The sequence below is a fragment of the Oryzias latipes genome, chromosome 2, assembly GCF_053564925.1.
Source record: "Oryzias latipes strain Hd-rR chromosome 2, Olatipes_Hd-rR_3.1".
Classification (NCBI taxonomy): domain Eukaryota; kingdom Metazoa; phylum Chordata; class Actinopteri; order Beloniformes; family Adrianichthyidae; genus Oryzias; species Oryzias latipes.
Window position 1 is genome coordinate 38,910,156 of NC_136238.1, and position 19,223 is coordinate 38,929,378.

Consider the following 19,223-nt stretch of genomic DNA (forward strand, 5'->3'; position numbering starts at 1 on the left):
GAGCATGACTTGAAGGTTGCAGTAACAAATCTGCAACCTTGATTTGAAAATGTGTCTCTAAAACATGAGACGCTGTGAAAATGATTAAAAAAAAAGTTAAAAATGTTTCTTCTGTTGAATACATTGAGTCTACTATGGTGATTCATCATTTTTTTGCTTATTATTGCTGTTCAACTGATCCCAAACACGTGTGCAGCGTAAAATATGTGCTGTAAATCTTTTATTGTTTTGTTTAAACAAACAGACCTTAAAGAAAATCACACTTTTCACTAATATTTTGCTCTGCAGGATTCACAGATCATCACACAGGCCTGTTGATTTAATGTCAGCAGATAAACTTTACAGTTTCAGGAGATCCTCAGCCATAAATTCACAAATCTGACTTTGTAAAAATGAACGAATGCTAAAAAAAAGAAACTATGAATTATTGTTAAAATTACATAAAAAAATGAAACCACAAAAACCACAAAACACAAAAATGAGGGTAAAAAGAGCTGGTTCCGCCTCTGAGCCTCGTTAACAGACACCATGTTAGATTCATATGGCGATTTGATTGGTTAGAATCTGGACCAATCAGCAGCTGTTTGATGGCATCTTGGTCACGTCAAACCGAAACTTAACTCAGCAAAGAAAGGAAAAATGTGAGATGACACACAACGCATGCAAATTTCTTTTTGCCGATGCCAGTGGCAGTCATATCACGCTGAGTCGCCCTCAAAGTGGTCAGCAAAATCAAAGATAGAACAAAAGCGTATGTGACAGGGTCCCGCCGGGAAAGGATGCAGAGGAGCCAAGGTGAGGAGGTTCGTTGTTTATTTCAAGTTCTGAACACCACAATTGCTCCATGCAGGGCCACACAGCGCGCGACACCTCCGTCTCACTCTTCCTTTCGCTACCTGTGGTGATCCCTTTTAAGCGCTAAGCCACGCCTATTGGGCGTTGCTCTCTAATCATCATCCAGGTGGCACCACAGGTAGTAACTTCAAAACATAAAATACATGAAATGCACAAACAATAAAACACGGTGTGGCACCCCCTCGTCATCTGACGGTGCCACACCGTCACACCATCCCCCTCCTCTGAGGGATTGACGATGTGCGGCAATCCACTCAGCAGTCGGGCTGCAGCTGCTCCACGACGGTGACCCCTCCGATCCGCTCCTCGGTGCCCGCTCCGGTCGTTCCCAGCCCCGGCAAAGGCCCTTCCATTGGTCACACGCCCCGCTGGTCTACTTCCGACAGCAAGTTCTAGGCGAGATATTGCGCCTCTCCCGGAGCACTCCGCTGACGGCCCAGTAGACGTCGGTCCCCCCCTGTCCATCTCCGCACAGGCCTGCAACGCCTGCGTAGGCACTCCCGCACTTAGGGCTACCTGCAGGGGGATAGGGACGGAATGAAAAGGGTAAGTTGATGTTACTGACGTGTTTTACAGGTCCGTGCGTGCGCGTCAATGCGCACGTGGGTGTGTGCTAGCGTGTGTGTGCGTCTGCCACAGCAGCTGACGGTTCTACACCGTCACAGCGAGGTTTGACACAATGCACGCAAAAATATGTGTTTTGCAAACGCAAAGAAACATTTTCGAAAGCAAAAAAAGTTTGAAAGCAAATAAAACACATCAAAGCAGAATAATAAATGATTGAAAAACAAATATTTAATATTTTCACCTGCAACTTAGAAAGTTTTGTGTGCTACTTAGAAAGTTTTGTGTGCAATGTGGTGGCAGAAATATCACTCCATACTGCGGCAGGTCCTGTTTGCGACGCGCTCCACAAAAAGTATGACCAAAAAAATCCACTTTGTTTGTGTGTTGTGATTTATTCGAATTCATCGTTGCTACAGATGGCATATTTGATACTATCCATCAAAGAAGAGATCATAAAAAGCAAGTACAAAAGCGGTCATCAAAAAATACTGGGCCCTGTGCACCCTCTCTGTATCAAACCAACAAACAAAACTAACACAGGTGACAGGTGCGCCTAAATGACTGTCATGGTGCCTGTGTCAGCTCTCCTCCCCATGCCCTCTCTGCTTGGCTCCTGGTGCGACACAGTTGAGATCACTCACCTCATCATCTGCCTGCCTTCAGAAGGAGATCCAGCTCCAGTATTCATCACCAGTTCGTTGCCCCTGATGGATATAATTACCAAGAGTGGTCGCCTGAGTCATCAGTCCTCCCGTATCCAAGGTTCTACATCCTTCTGTCATGCTTCAAGCCTCAGCCAACCTCCTGACTCACCACGAGACTCTGCCGAACTCCCTGTCAAATCACAAGCCATCTTCTGGTCTCCAGCTATGCCAACTACCACCCAGGACCAAGAGAAAATAAACTTCATTACTTAACCCTTAACTCCCCTGTGTTTTCCTTTTGGGTTCCAGTGACTGGGTCTGTCTCGTCATGGTTAGCCATGACAGAACCAACTGGCCAAACTCCAGATCCAGCTGACCCGGAAGGACACCGTCATACCATCTCTCAACGAGGAGTTTTTCTAGAACTTCACTCCAATGCCATTACTGCTACGGTTCAGGAGGATTTACTCTCATGTATTCTCACTACTCTCACGGCTCCCCGTTCCGATATTTCTTCGTGGACGTCATAATGAAAGAATTCAATATTCCCGCAAGACATCCAATAACACTGTCACTATACCTATTGCTACACCTTCGCCCAAAACTAAAACTATTTCTACTCAGAAAGATCCAGATGAACCTATACAAATCGGACAAAGTTAACAGAAGAGGAACGTCGTTAACGTCGGGAAGTAGGCTCTTGCTTATATTGCGGCAACAAGGGCCATCTCATCTCACTATGCCCCTTACGCACTAAACTTCAGGGCCCCTCGCTAAAAGACAGGCTGCGGGTGGGTCACTCTGTTAATAATTCTGAAAGCAACTTTATTATCATTCCTGTCAAGATCTGTCTGCAAGAGGAAGAGGGTAACGGTTTATGATTCACATGCCCTTGCTGATTCTTGTGCCGAGCAGAGTTTCATTGACCAACAACTTGTCAACAAACTATCTCTACCTACAGAACCTCTGGAAATACCCATTGAAGCCTCTGGATTAGGTGGTCAACATCTGTCTTGTATCACTCATCGCACTAAACCCCTATATCTCATCTCATCAGGTAACCATAGAGAAACTATTAAATTCCTCATAACTCAATACACCCATACCCAATAGTATTGGGGTTTTCCTGGTTAAAACTACACAATCCTCAGTTCAACTGGTCTCAACGTAGCAAAGTCAATTGGAGTTCCTACTGCATGGCCAACTGTCTCCAGTCATTCATTCCCACAGTGTCGTTTTTGGCCCATGATAAGACCAGTGAGGTGGATCATTCCAAAATCCCTTCATGTTACCAGAATCTTAAAACCGTATTCTGCAAAGCCAAAGCTAGCACTCTACCACCTCACCGCCCTTATGACTGCTCAATTAATTTGTTACCTGGCGCCACACTGCCTAAGTAAGGGCAGATTATTCAATTTATCTGGCCTCAAAAAATGGCAATGGAAATGCCGAGTTCATAAGAGGAAGAGGGTAACGGTTCTTAACTGTGATGGCGTTTAACCCGCAATAGTCTATGCACAGCCATAAAGGACCATCCTTCTTCCTGACAAATAAAAAAACAGCTCCCACAGGTGATGAGAAAGGGCTAATAAGACCCACCTTTAGGGAGTCCACCACATACTGCTCGATAGCCTCCCTCTCCGGTCTCGAAAGGCTGTACAGCTGACTCTTAGGCAGTGTTGCACCGGGCTGCAATTCAATGGAACAGTCGTAAGGCCTGTGAGGCGGTAAAGAGAGAGCAATTGATTTGGAAAAAACACTCCCAAGTCCTGGTACTCCGGGGGCACTGTGGAGAGGTCAGGTGAGGGCGGCTGCCCAACTGGGACAGCGGGGTCAGCCCCTGGATTTCGAGCCAAGCACAAACAGATCTTGTGGCAGAAACAGCAAAATAAAAGCATATCAACCCAAGAGAGGGAAAACAAAAGCCCAACAAAAAAAACGCCCTGACCCCAGTACCTGACAAGCGCAGCTTGCGTATGCGTTACCGGGGTTTCCATCAGTATGTTAAATGTGCCACACGTAATGAGAAGGTCCTTGACAAATGCTATGGTAACATTAGAAATGCCTTCAAAGCTAAATCTCTCCCTCCCCTGGTGAACTCTGAGCACACAACCATTCATCTTCTACCCACCTACAAAACTGTTATAAAATCTTCAAAACCTGTCAAGAAATCTGTAACCAACTGGACAGAAGATAGTGTAATGACTCTGAGAGGTGGTTTTTCCTGCACTGACTGGAGTGTTTTTTATGCACTGGAATTAAATGAATCAACTGAAATGATCACAGTTTATATTCATTTTTGCATTGATAGTATTGTTCCAAAAAAAGTTGTTGAACATTTCCCCAACAATAAACCTTATTTTATTGTAAAAAGCTGTATAAATCTAGAAAAGCTTGCTTTTAATAACAAGGATAAAATCGGATTAAAGACAGCTCAAAAGTTTTCGGACATTGCAATGAAAAAAGCTATAAACAAACGTTGTCTTGATATAGAAAAGACACCAAAACACATGTGGGACACAATGGCCCCATTTACACTGCATGGTTCAAGTAAACCAATTCCATTTTTTTCCTCTCATGCAGCTGGATATGACCGAAGGCGGAAAGGCTGCTACATAGTCCTCAGAATGTCTACGTTTGAGAGTTTCAGCATTGTATAGTGTAAATGCAAAAATCGGATACAGATCTCTTTAAAAGATGATGTAAGCGGGTCGTCAAAAAAATCAGATATAGTCTGAAAATTGGATTTGGGCATGAAGACCTGCAGTGTAAATGCACTGATGCTGATTCAGGTCTTCCTGAATTATGAAATTAAGAAGGTTGAAGTTTTCTTCCATGTCAGAAAGGACAGAGCAGGAGAAGATGGAGGCTCTTACTTTCTTCTTCACATTGAGTTTTGTGTTTTCTGTTTTCTTGTCCACTCATTATGAAAGCAGTGACGAGTCTGTGTCTCTCATCTGTGAGGAAGAGGAGCAGCAGAAAAAGAGCTCAGACTGAAGTTTGTCTTGAAATACTTCTTCTGTTCAAAAGGAAAAGAGTTCTTCCAAAACCATCAGTTTAGAGTTAAAGTTTATGTAGTTCTCATTTGCACACATAAGCGATTATCACTTTAGTATGATTGTGTCTCCTTTCTGTCTCTAAGTGAGAAAACACTGACGTGCAAAGTGCTGACTATACAAGATTTGATGTTCCTGTTCTGTCTGATTGAATGACCCACTTTTATGTTATGAACCACAACAAATAAAACCAGACTGCATACACTGTGAAGACAGAACTCCTCTGTGAAAGCCTTGCGCTGTGACAGACAGATTCTGCAGAAGTCAAACAAATTAAAGCCGCAAGCGGCGATGTACGGCCTGCAGGCGCAACCCACCTTCCACGCCCACCTCTACGCACCACAGCCGCGCCATCCATGCCCACATCTACACAGCACCGCCTTCCTCACTGCCCACCTTTTATCGAGGCTTGTCAAAGCTGCATATGCTAATTTTGCCAACATATTGCTAGTTAAGCTAATGTGGCTAAAAGTGCTAGCATTGTAATCGGCATCATTAACTGACTCAGAAAAACAAATTTCTAAAGATGCTAATAATGCTAACTAGGCTAGTTTTTGCTAATATGGCTAAAACTGCTAGCTTAGTGATGAGCATCATCAACTCACACAGAAAAACACATTGGTAAGAGCTACATGTCATAGGTTGATAGAAAAACCACTTTTTCAAAACAGACGCTTTCCTGTTGATTCTATGTCCATAGCAACTACTTTATGTTTTGCTCGCCCGGTGATAACGAACAGATCGACCTAAGTTTCAGATGAATCGGAAAAAGTAAACATTTTAATCACCTTAGCAACAGAGGTTTAATGAAAACCACACCCATATTCCTTATATGTCCATATCCAGTCTTTTAGTTATGTTCGATTTCAAGCCATGGATGCATGCATTCAATTTTTACAGTTTTACTATGAAAGCCATGTGAGTTATAACAGTGCGCCATTTTTCTAGCTAGCCACGTGCGCGCCTTTGAAAATCCACAACTTTTAATCTAAACATTTTTTCCTAAGTAGCCTGATAGTAATGCCCAAAGGTTCAAAGAAGATCGATTTGTATCTGGTGCTTTTTTTTTTGTGGAAAATTTAAGAAGACGGCCTTTATCAATCTTGTCGTTTGTGACATCATTTTGTGTAGTTTGCGCCAGTGAATTGCATATTTCATTTTAACAATATTCCAAATTAACTAAGATTGCAATTGTTGCAGATTTGCCACAGACGCACCATTCAAAATCTAAGACTTCTAATTTCAACATTTTGTCCACACTACCTTGCTATGGATGCCTGAGAAGTTACGAGAAGATTGCTAAAAATACTTTGTACGAGTTTTTGTTTGTATCTGGTGCTAAAGGTGCTTTTTAAAAAAAAAGTAGGATGGCAGCCTTTTCCTAAGGTCAAAGGTCAACAACACTTCTGTGGTGTTTGTAGACTGGAGCTGGCGGAAAAATCACTTAAACAAAAGCCGTAGGTCGTGTGGCCGTCCCATAATAATTTTAAAACTTTCTTGGGATATCCCCAACACGTGTGTTTTGGTTTCATAACTGTATCTTTTTCGGCCCTATACGCGATGTTTAACCCATTCATTTTTTTCACGGGATACCTCAACGTGATGTCATCGTCTTGGGGGGGGGGGTTGCCGTTGACTTTGTGGAAAATTCATTTTCAATTTATCCCAGGTGTGCGCAAATTTTGGTGACTTTTCAAGTATGCAGCGGGGGTCACATTTTGCTGAAAGACGCCGAAATCATTCCAACTACGAAAACAATATGGTCCTTGCAGTCAGTGACTGCTGCTACGGGCCATAAAATTCTCGTATCCTGTGTGGTTCTTCTCTTTGTTAAGGAACAGTCAAAACTCTGACACTCTCATCTTCTGACTCTGAACTCGTCCGTTTCCTGTTGAAGTGACTGATGTTGGGGTTTCCAGATCCTGATGCTGCAGAGGAACAAAGTGGATCAATGGGTCTCATCCACAGTGCTCCTTGGAGCAGAACTTTCCAAGTCTTTGTGGAACTGTTCCTCCATCATCAGATCCAGAGAATGTCTGGCCTGAGTGTGATTGTGTCCAAACTCACACAGACCTCCAGAATGAAAGCTGTGATCACAGAAAAATGTCATCTGACACCAAATTCAATATTGGTTTATTGTCATTCCATACACAGTATTTGCAAAGAAATACACAGGTGAGACAAGATTCGGGTGAGAACAATTCATCAAATTATCTTTGGATTGGATCTGAAAATTCTAGTTTTCATTTAGTAAAGTCTTTGTTTCAGAGAGAACAAACCTACCTGATTGGTGGTTTCTTAGTGAGTGGGAGGAGCTTCATCCAAGACTGCTTCTCACCTTCTGCTTTTGCCTTTATATGTTCAACGTTTAACGTTTGTGGAGGTCAAAGGTCAGACGGAGCAGTTTTCTGCTCTAGAAACTAAGAAGAGGAACGTTTCAATGTTGAAGAACTCAACCAAACAGCAGCAGGAACTGGATTTTTCCAACACTTTTTTCCATCACCTTGTCATGAATGCATGGAGGAAATGCAGAAACACAGCTGACATTTAGACTGTCCAGAATCATTTGACTGCTCTGTCTTTTTCATTTCAACTTCCTCGTGCTAAAAATAGTCCAACCATAGAGGCTCGTTGTTCACTGAGGCTGCTGCTGTTCTAAAAACAAATTAGCAGCTCAGGTACATTTGCATTAAAAACTGACAAACATGTTTCAAGGCAAAAGCAGAACTTGCAGGCTCAGCACCATATTTAGAAAAACCAAACATCAAATAACAACACAAGAACTGATATCAACTGTTGAACACGGAAGAGGAGGGAACATGGTTTGAGCTCCTTTTTTAACTCAGGAAATTTTCACAGAGTTGACAACAAAAACTCAAGTCTTTTAGTGATTCTGAACTTTTTTGTCCACTTTCACTAAGTGAACTAGAACATTTCAGTACACAAACGTTTTTGTCTTTTTTTTCAGACCTGCTGTGGTTTTCCCTCAGGGGAACCACAAAATCTTTCAGAATGATCCAAATTCAGAAAGTTGACATCAATGTTTTATTATAAAGGATGAAGCCCATGTTGTCATGGGGAGACATTAGCCGTAGAGAAAGTATGTTAATGTTTCATGTTTGGCCTCACTTCAGTCTATAAAGTTTCCATGAATGCTAACACGTTTAGAACATGTTTAGTGATGCTTTCCAGTCTGGTCCATAAATTCAGAGCAGCAGCTTCACCTCACTGTCTGCATTCATGGAGATTCTTTAATGTTTGGACTTTGAGAAACTCATTTGACCTACTGGCTTGATCTTAATCACTTGGATCCACATTGGTCTTCGTGAAGGACTTGTGGACTTGGAATCAGTGTTAATGTTCTGTACAGTCCACTTAATAACAGTTATTGACCTTTGACCTGACCAGTGGAGGTTGTTGGACAATAATTGTCCAGATAGAAGTGGAGCTGCTGGTCCATCACAGTATTTCAGACAAATGGATCAGAGGAAAATCTTTGATGTTGCAGCTTGGATCCAGACTCAGAGACGCTGTGAGGATCGTTTCTGCCAGGAGCCTTTAGAGTCACATGAACGAAATTATAAATCTATTTACCAACAACTGATTCATACACACCACAAACACACACATACGCACACACACGCCACACTTACACACACACCACAAATAGAAACAAAAACACACAAACCATGTAATGTGAAAAGTCTTTTTATTTCCTGTACAACAGAGACTCTTTCAGGTTTCTGGGAGGAGACCAACACAAACACACACATAAGGGGGCGGAGCTCTGGTCAAGTGTTCCTGAATCAGCAAATGATGAAGTTGAGAGTTTTGCTCCGTGTCAGAGCAGACAGAGCAGGACGAGACGGTGGCTCCAACATTCTTCTTCTTCACGGTGAGTCTTTGTGTTTCTGTTGTCTTCTCCACTCATGATGAAGGCCGTGACGTGTCTGTGCGTTCTCTTCTGTGAGGAAGAAGAGCAGCAGAGGAAGAGCTCAGACTGAAGTTTGTCTTTAACTTTTTCTTCTGTTCAAAAAGAAGAGAGTTCTTCCAAAAACCAGCAGCTAAAGGTCACTGCAGGTCACCTTTCTCACAGAAACAACACAAACACACAAAGAGACCACAATGCAGCTGTCAGATCTGCCCTGAAGGACAAACTTTGAGTTCTGCTGGATCCTTGTTCTTCCAAACAGTTGGTGACTCTGCTCCACCCTTCCTCTCAGCTCAGATTCTAATGACATTCCAGTGATGTGTTCCAGAGAGGCTGTGGAAGCTCCTCAGTGCTTTGATCTCTGCTGAAGAAGGTTGTGAGGCTCTCAGGTCCTCAGTGCTGAACAGCTGCATGTTTCCAATCCTCTCAGGACTGAGATCTCCTTCATTTCTGAAATGATTCTGATGGAACAGAGCTGGGAGCTCGTCTCTGATTGGTTCTTCTACAAATATCATTTCTTCATCATCTGTTCTGTAGTTGAATGAAATCACATTTAAAGGTTCCCCTTGTAAAGCTGAAGGTCACATGACCTCAACTTTCTCCAGTTCTTCTACAGTCGCTAGGATCAACAATCTGTCAATCATTTTGAAGCTCCGCCCCTCCTCTCAGCTGCTGTTAGGTGGTGTCAGGTTTCTTCTTGATCCTGTTCTCTGTCTTTGGTTCAGGAAATCTCATATTTCCGAGTCTTAGCTTATTCCTGTTTGGAGGTTCTTCTCAGGTCTAGTAACCTTGGGTTTATTCATTCCCTTTGCCTGTCTGGACGGATTTGGGTTCAAGTGTGGGTTTTTGACAAAAAGTGTTTAGTTGTTTAGCTGTTTTACTGTGTTTTGCGGAGTTATTTTGTCCTACTATGCTTATGTCTCTGCACCATAAGTGAGAGTGAAGTAGAGGATGATGAGTTTATATAGCACCCCTACCTTCTATGACTGTAATTATAATGACGGAGGATTCTTTAATACACTCCGTGCATTTTTTCCCCGTCCTTTTAATTGTTATAAAAATGAGTATATCTGCCGGCTGTGAATCGGCTCAAAGTTAGACATATGAGAGTTCAAGAATTATAATTAATTAAGATGGAAGAAATAATAATTGAATTGGAGTAATATGACATTTAGTTAGATAAAATGTAAATTTGAGTTCACTGAACATTTATTGAGTTTTATAGACGTAGGAAATTAAGTTGAATAAATGTAACCCAATCATTTGTTGCCAATAGAAGTAATTCATTTAAGTTGGCAAAATTGGATAAGTTATATATATGCGTCACAAGGAAAATGGAAATAAGATCAGAAACTCGTGCGTTTACTTTGTCTGTTCTTCTACTACAAGCAGAAACTCTTTCTTTTGCTGATGCAGCCGTGTTACATTATAATCTTCATACGCCGTCTTCAAAATCTCAGACTCCGTCTCACTGAAGTATAGCGCTCTCTTTTTTTCACCACGCATTTCCATGGTGACTCCGTAAATCGGCAATCCATTGAGAATGTCTTTATGTACTTGACATGCACGAGCATTAACCCAGGGTTACCAAGTCGAGCGTAATTACGCCAACTCATATCCGGTCTTTTGGAACCGACATACCCAGATTTGGTGGTTCAACCTCAAACAACCACATAGGTGTTAGTATTTCTTTATTTTTCTTTAAATTCAAAACATTCATTTTTACTTTGTTTACTTAAAATAAATTAACAATGGGTGCACACATTTGATTAATTTGTTTTAAGTGAGAAAAAAGTCGTTTATTCCCTTTTGTTTGTTTTCTGAGTTTCCATCCCAGGTGAGCCATCCATAGTAATCAGCAGAGGAGATTGGGAGATTCCACTGGGGAACTGCAGGAATTGCCAACTCTCCTCGTGGACTTTATTTTTGCTTATTTAAATTAAATGATTTAGTCCACTTTTTGTTGAAGACTACTTTTGTATCATATGAATTTTTTTTTCTGTTTCTCTGTTTTGTAATCAGATTAATTAGTTTGAATGTTTGATTAGTTAATTTCATCTCCCTCATGTGTCCAGTATGGTTTGTCCCTGTCTATACAGCGGGGAAAATAAGTATTGAACACGTCAACATTTCTCTAAAAAAACATATTTCTAATCGAGCTATTGACATGAAATTTGCACCAGATGTCGGCATCAACGCAAGTAATGCACACATAGAAAGAAATCCAAACATTTATTTCCATAAATGAAGTTAAGTGTAATAAAGTGAAATGGCACAGGGAATAAGTATTGAACACATGAAGAAAAGGAGGGGTAAAAAGGTCTGGCAAGTCAAGAAAGCAGCTGGAGTTTGTCAGTATTCAGAAGGTTAACCTGCCCCCTATTAGTGCAAAGTAATATCAGCTGGTATAGTCCTGATTGATGCCTTTTAAAAAGGTTTCTCACCAGCAAGGTGTTAGACAAGAAGTATTGCATGATGGGTAAAAGCAAAGAGCTGTCCAAAGACCTACGCAACATTATTGTTGCAAAACACACTGAAGGCATTGGTTACAGGCGCATTTCTAAACTTCTGAAAGTTCCAGTGAGTACCATTGGGGCCATCATCCGGAAGTGGAAAGAACACAGCATTCCAACTTTAAAACCAAGTCCAGATGACATCCCCTAAAACTACTACAATGGAACCAACCTGGATGAATGAGAGTCTTCATAGACAACACGGCATTACCATAAACCTGCCATGGCCAGGTGCTCCTCGCAAGGTTTCAGACAGAGGAGTCAGAACAATCCTCAGAATGGTTCTTCAACAGCCCAGGACCACTCGTGGAGAGCTTCAGAAAGACCTGGAATCAGCAGGTACCGTTGTTTCAAAGAAAACAATAAGTAATGCACTCAACCGCCATGGCCTCCATGCACGCACACCACGCAAGACTCCGTTTTTGAAGAAGAAGCATGTTGAAGCTCGTTTGGAGTTTGCGACACAACATTTGGATAAACCCATGACATTCTGGGAGAAGATACTCTGGTCAGATGAGACCAAAATTGAACTCTTCGGATGTCATAAGACACAACATGTTTGGAGGAAAAATGACACCGCACATCACCCCCAAAACACCATACCAACAGTCAAGTTTGGAGGTGGGAGCATCATGGCGTGGGGCTGTTTTTCAGCATGTGGTACTGGTAGACTTCATATCATTGAAGGAATAATGACTGGAGAAAAGTATGGAGACATTCTTGATCAGAATCTGCTGTCGTCTGCCAGGCTGCTGAAGATGAAAAGAGGGTGGATCTTTCAGCAAGACAACGATCCCAAGCACACAGCCAAGGTAACACTCAACTGGTTGAAGAAAAAGAAAATAAAGCTGCTAGAATGGCCCAGTCAAACACCAGACTTGAATCCAATTGAAAATCTTTGGAAAGAACTGAAGATCCGGGTTCACAGAAGAGACCCCCGGAACCTTGAAGATTTGAAAGCAGTTTGTGTGGATGAATGGGCCAAAATCACACCTGAACAATGTATTCAACTGATTTCTCCATACAGGAGGCGTCTTGAAGCTGTAATCACCAACAAAGGTTTTTGCACTAAGTATTAAATAAATTTCAGTAAGCGTGTTCAATACTTATTCCCTGTGCCATTTCACTTTATTACACATAACTTCATTTATGGACATAAATGTTTGGATTTCTTTCTATGTGTGCATTACTTGGGTTGATGCTGACATGTCAATAGCTCGATTAGAAATATGTTTTTTGAGAGAAATGTTGACGTGTTCAATACTTATTTTCCCCGCTGTAAAGCTTCCCCAGTGTGTCAGTGTAATGGCCAAGTCTGGTCAGGCCTGTTCAGTTTAGTCCCACTTGGTTTGTTTCATTTACTTGTGTTTTCAGTTGGGCCAAAATTACTTTAGTTTTGAAACTATTCTGTTTTTGTACTTTTTTTTTTAATCTTCTTTTACAAAGAAAAAAACTAAAAAAAAAAAAAATATTAAAAGATCTTGCAAGAAACACCTATTTTTGTCCATTGACTAACGTATTTTCACGACTATAAGGCGCACTTAAAAGTCATAAATTTTTCATTACACCTGAGCCGGGGGTGTTCGTGTCCCTGGGGGGTGGGTCCTGGTCCTTGCCCCTGAGCGCTGGGCCCCGCCAAACTTCCAACAGTGGCCGAGCCTGGTCGGCCCATATTTACAACACCCCTTGTGGGCCCCCTTTTTTCCCCGGGGTTTCCCCCCTCCTGGGCGGGGGCGGCGGGCCCCTGCCTTGCTCCTCCCTGGACCAACCGGGGGCCGGGTGGGTGGCTGCCTGGAGTGCGGAGCGGGTCTCCCTTGGGAGGTCCTGGCTCGTACCTGGGGTTGGGGCGGGGGTATGCCCGGAACTCCTGGGTGGTGATGGGGTGCTCGTCTGGGGCTGTGGGCTTCCTTCTCCGGTGGGGCCCTGCATTGGGCTCTCCCGGCGCGGCGGGGGGTCTGCTTTCCTGGTTGGGCTGGGGCGGCGCTCTCTTTCCCTCCGCGCCTCCCTGCTCCCTGGCTCTGGGGGCCTCGCGGCGGTCCTGCTGGCCCTGGCCTGGGTGGCGGTCTTGGTCGCCCGGGGGGCGGTTTTTCCCTGCCTATTCCCGTGTGGCGTTGGGGGGATTCCGGCTGCCGCTGCGGCGGGGGTCTGGGTGTGGGGGTGGCTGGGCGCTCCTCCTCCTTCTTTTCACATTCCACCATCCATTTTAGAAGAACATAAACACTCGCCTGAGCACAGGTGTTAGCTCACCTTTGCACTAATAGTTTGCATGATTGAATGAATGAAATATTTCACAATAGTTGGTTTAAAGGCATAGGTATGCGTGTGTGAACACTATCTGTTTTGTGTACATGTTGACATGTGGACATTTTTGCAGCCAGCAGGTGTGTTGATAACATTTCAGCGTGTGTGTGGACAAGCCCCGCCCTTTTTGTACTTCATTTGAACCTTACCGTAATGATAAACAACCAGTAAACCTGTCTGCTCGATGCTGCTTCATGGTCTTACCCCCCCTCTCACTATCACCCCCCCCCCCCCCTCTAACATCCCTCTCTTCTTCCCTTCTTTCCTTTTCCGTCTGGTCCAACACCCAAAATGTTCAAACATGGTTGAAATTAATAACGTTTGGCCTCAATTACAAAAGGGGTTTATCAAGACATACCTTTGGTTTGTCTGAAGATTAATAACCCCTCTGGTTAAAGTAAAATATGTCCAACACAAGAGGCCCTCAGCTCTCATCTGCCTGCCCAGCTGTTGGACAGGACAAGTAAAAAAAAAAAAAAAGTCATAAATTTTCTTCCGCCAGCAGGGGGCGCCCTATGAGCCGGTGCGCCTATAGACTACGTGCACGACAGAACTTCCGGTTAACTCCCGTGTTTCGAGTGTGAGGCCGACAACTTCCTGTTGGCCGTGTTATTGTTGTGGGGAGTTTTGTTGAGTTGCTAGTTTTGAGTAAATAGGAGCGGATTTCGGGTAAAAGAGAGGCGTTTGGTGTTTCAACGCGTGACAAAGACATCACAACATTGTTGTGTATACCCGTGTGCGAATTTGTCAAAGTACAACAGTACTAATATAAGCTTTCATAGCTTTCCAGTAGATGTGTCGGTGAGAGCCGAATGGATGGTGAACACGGCGGGAGGACTTCACCCCAAGCAAGACGAGTCGTGTCGCTGCTGCTCTGGGTTACGTCATGCATAGACGGTGTTTCGCTGAGAGAAAGCTTGTGAGCTCATACGGGACCGACCAGCGGCTCTGCGGACGCCCCGCGTAAAGCCCCGCTCCGCTTTCGCCCCGCTGGCTCTCCCGTCTCTTTCACCCCTCACGAGGGAGATGCGGGGGGGATGCGTGCTCACTGACGTCTGGACCCGGCATCCGAGCTCTGCGTTCGGGCTCCGGAGCCAGTGGACCGAGTGAACCTCTCTGACTGAGCAGAGCAGCTGGATTTATTAATGTGTTTGAGGGGAGGGTGCGTTTTGTTATGTGTGAGAATTCGGACTGCGAGCCGAGCCGCCGCTCTGGGTTAGCGGCTGCCGGACTCGCGAGGATAGAGCAGAGCACACAGTGTGTGTGAGCTTTTCAGAGCAGAAATGCCGCTCAGTCCTTAGAAACTGTTCAAAAAATCACGACACATGGAATTGTGTTTCTAATTGTGCCCCGACAAATAAAGGCTGATGTTGTTAGCCAGTGTTGTTAGCCTCTCCTAACACTGGGTTGTTCTTCAGTTCTGTTCTTCTTCCACAAAAAAAGCACTGACCACAAGGATTAAATATAAAATGATGAGCGAACAGGCACTTCATAATATTCATTCAATTAATAAAAGCACGTTTGGAAGATCGCCTTGTATATTACCGAGCTGCTGCATAAACATGTGACAGCAAAGGTTTGTTTACTACAATAATTACTACACTGGACAGAGGATGTTCAAGATGGGTCTCAGCAACTCAGACATTTGTCAGCACTGTGACGGTAATCTACCCGACAATTACATGCATGCACTGTGGTTCTGCACGCCTGTCCAGGCTCTCTGGCAGCAGGTATGTGCCGATTTATCAGTCTGGCTTAAGGTTTCAATCACAGCTTCACCGTCACTTTGTGTGCTTGGTGACATGAGTGCCATCGATGTAGAAGGAGGATTAGGCTCTATCATTTTCATAACTCTTTGCATTGCTAAAAAAACTATTTTAATAAATTGGAAAAGCAAGAAAAATATAAATATAAGTCAACACAGAAATCTGCTGCTTGATCATATCAGCTTGGAAAAAATGTCAGCCCAAGGTTCAAGTAACTTTGAAAGAATTCGGTCTCTCTGGTCTCCCATAGCTGACTCCATGACTTAGGGGATGGGGGGGCCTGGTCGTCGCTGCTCCTTGCCCTTCTGCCGTGGGCCGGGGCCTCCGGTGCCTGGCGGGGGGTGGTGGGGGCTCCGTTGGTCGGGGGGTCGGGTCCGGCGCCGGGGTGGGGCGGGCTGGGGCGCTGCGTGGTCCTCTGGGGCTCGGTGTGGGGGTGCGTGGTGGGGGGGTGGGGTGGTGTTCTGGCTTGGCTTGGGGGGGTGGTCCCTATATTAAAATATTAAAAGATCTTGCAAGAAACACCTATTTTTGTCCATTGACTAACGTATTTTCACGACTATAAGGCGCACTTAAAAGTCATAAATTTTTCATTACACCTGAGCCGGGGGTGTTCGTGTCCCTGGGGGGTGGGTCCTGGTCCTTGCCCCTGAGCGCTGGGCCCCGCCAAACTTCCAACAGTGGCCGAGCCTGGTCGGGCCATATTTACAACACCCCTTGTGGGCCCCCTTTTTTCCCCCGGGGTTTCCCCCCTCCTGGGCGGGGGCGGCGGGCCCCTGCCTTGCTCCTCCCTGGACCAACCATGGGCCGGGCGGATGGCTGCCTGGAGTGCGGAGCGGGTCTCCCTTGGGGGGTCCTGGCTCGTACCTGGGGTTGGGGCGGGGGGGTGCCCGGAACTCCTGGGTGGTGGTGGGGTGCTCGTCTGGGGCTGTGAGCGTCCTTCTACGGTGGGGCCCTGCGTTGGGTTCTCCCGGCGCGGCGGGGGGGCTGTTCTCCTGGTTGGGCTGGCCCGCTCTTTCCCTCCGTGCCTCCCTGCTCTCTGGGGGCCTTGCGGCGGTCCTGCTGGCCCTGGCCTGGGTGGCGGGCTTGGTCGCCCGGGCGGCGGTTGTTCCCTGCCGGTTTCCCTGTGAAGTTGGGGGGTTTCCGGCTGCTGCTGCTGCTGCGGTGGGGGTCCTGGAGTGGGGATGGCTGGGCGCTCTCCCTCCTTCTTTACACATTCCACCATCCATTTTAGAAGAACATGAGCACTCACCTGAGCACGGGTGTTGGCTCACCTTTGCACTGGCGGTTTGCGTGACTGAATGACTGAAATATTTCACACTAGTTGGTTTTAAGGCATAAGTATGCGTGTGAGCACTATCTGTTTTGTGTACATGTCGACAGATGGACATTTTTGCAGCTAGCAGGTGTGTTTGACACTTGGGTGTGTGTGTGGACAGGCTCCGCCCTTTTTGTACTGCATTTGAGCCTTACCATGGTGATTAACAACCAGTAAACTTGTTGCTTTACGCTGCTTCATGGTCTTATCCCCCTTCCCCTCCTACTATCACCCTCCTTCCCCCCCTCTCTCTAACGTCCCTCTCTCTTCTTCCCCTCTTTCCTTTTCCGTCCGGTCTAACACCAAAGATCTTCAAACATGTTTGAAATTAATAAAGTTTGGCCTCAATTACAAAAGGGGTTTATTCAGACATACCTTTGGTTTGTCTGAAGATTAATAACCCCTCTTGTTAAAGTAAAATATGTCCAACACAAGAGGCCCTCAGCTCTCATCTGTCTGCCCAGCTGTTGGACAGGACAAGTTAAAAAAAAAAAAAAAAAAAAAAAAAGGTTTGTTTACAACGGGACACATTTCCTTTTCGGTATTTTCGACACGATATTTAGCCCATGTAACCACGCACTGGTCGACAATCCTGTAGATGTCGTTCACGTCGATTTTCGGGAGACCTTGTAGAAAACGGGTGAAATATACCATCTTTCGCAATCAAAATCTGCCGTGTCGCTGCTATAGAAGTCGCAAGCCGGAAATGGTCGGCCTCACACTCAAGGCGGCGGAAGTAGAACTCCTTACTTTCGTGCACGGAGCCTATTGTGTAGTTGTGGGTCGTAGAAGAAGATGGAGTGAGGGAGGGAGAGAGACGTAAAGGCCAAGTGGAACCCAACTGCAGTGCAACTATCTACATTTTAAAGCCTTCTATGCACCTTCTACCTCATAACCCTCAAACATTTCAGTACAGGAGGAGTGAGCAGAGAAGCAGCTGGCCCACTGCTTTAAACTGCTGCTTTCACTAGCGCAAAGGAGAAATGCAGAGACAGACTGGCGCAGTTCAGTGTGTGCCTGTGTGTGTGTGTGCTGAAAGGAGCAGGTTTTCGCCAGGGCGTATGAAGAAAGGAGACCCGCAAGTCTCTGTGTGTGTGTGCTGAAAGCAGCTCCGTTTTCTAGCGCATAGAAAGGAGACGGCACACGCAGCGTCTGTGTGTGTGCTGTGTGTTTAGCGCTTGTAAGGAGGAAGGGAGACAACAGCGCTGCAAGTGAGCGACCATTCAGTTTGTGATCAGTTAGGGAGAACAGTAACAAGATAAAAATGTTTCCTCTAAAAAAATCAGAGACTGGATGTTTTATTAACCCGCTCTAGAAGCGCTAAGGTTCTGAACGTGGCGTTAACGTGCCCGCGCCTTAACACCCGGTGGTTATATTCAGAGCATGAGTTGCCATGGCAACTTGACATACCCTGAAACATACCTCCATTTCTGGAACCGAAAGCTGAGGTTATCAACTTCCTTAGCCTCAAATTTACCATGGGAGCTAGCATTACCTGCTTTCTGGAATACCCCCCAGAAGTGTAGAAACAGGAAGTTTGTTGTTTCTTTGTCAAAGTGACTGAATGGAAATGTTGCTGCTGCAGCTCCATGTCTCCACCTGGTGGAGGGAGAGCAGAAGTGCAGCAGCTGATGGCAGCTTCCTCTGCCTCCCACTGCTGTCTGACTGCATTCACCTGAACCTGAGAGGAAACACAAGAGAAGAGCCGATCAGTGGAGGAGCAGCTGATCTGTTGGTGAAGGAGGATCAGAGCTGATGATGAGGAGGGTTTCCTCTGCAGGTGAAGGTGGAAGGTGTGTGTGAGCTGATGTGGATCCAGTGAATCCAGCAGCATGGATCAGAGGGAGGAACCACAGGAGGGAGCCCCTCCCTCTAGAAGCAGAGATGGTAACCAAGACAACCAGAGCAGAGCTCAGAGGTGAGATGAACATCTCCAACTGTCCATGATCTTCTCCATGTCAGAGCTCAGGACTCACACCAGCAACCTTCATTCTTCACAGGAATCAACCTGGACCTGAATCTGAATCTGGATCCAGCTGGGGGTCCTTCAGGAGTGACACATCAGAGGATTATTTAAATAGATTAATAAAAAGTCATTCAGGAGTGGAACAGTAAGTGTTTGTAAAATACATGTTATGGATGTAACGGATGGACAATAATTGATCGATTGGAGATTTTTTCCTACCGTGAAAATGTCTGCATGTAGTGTCACACGGTGGTCAGAAGGGGGCGTTTTACCAGACTGTCTCACTGAAGATTAGTCTGTTCATGATCT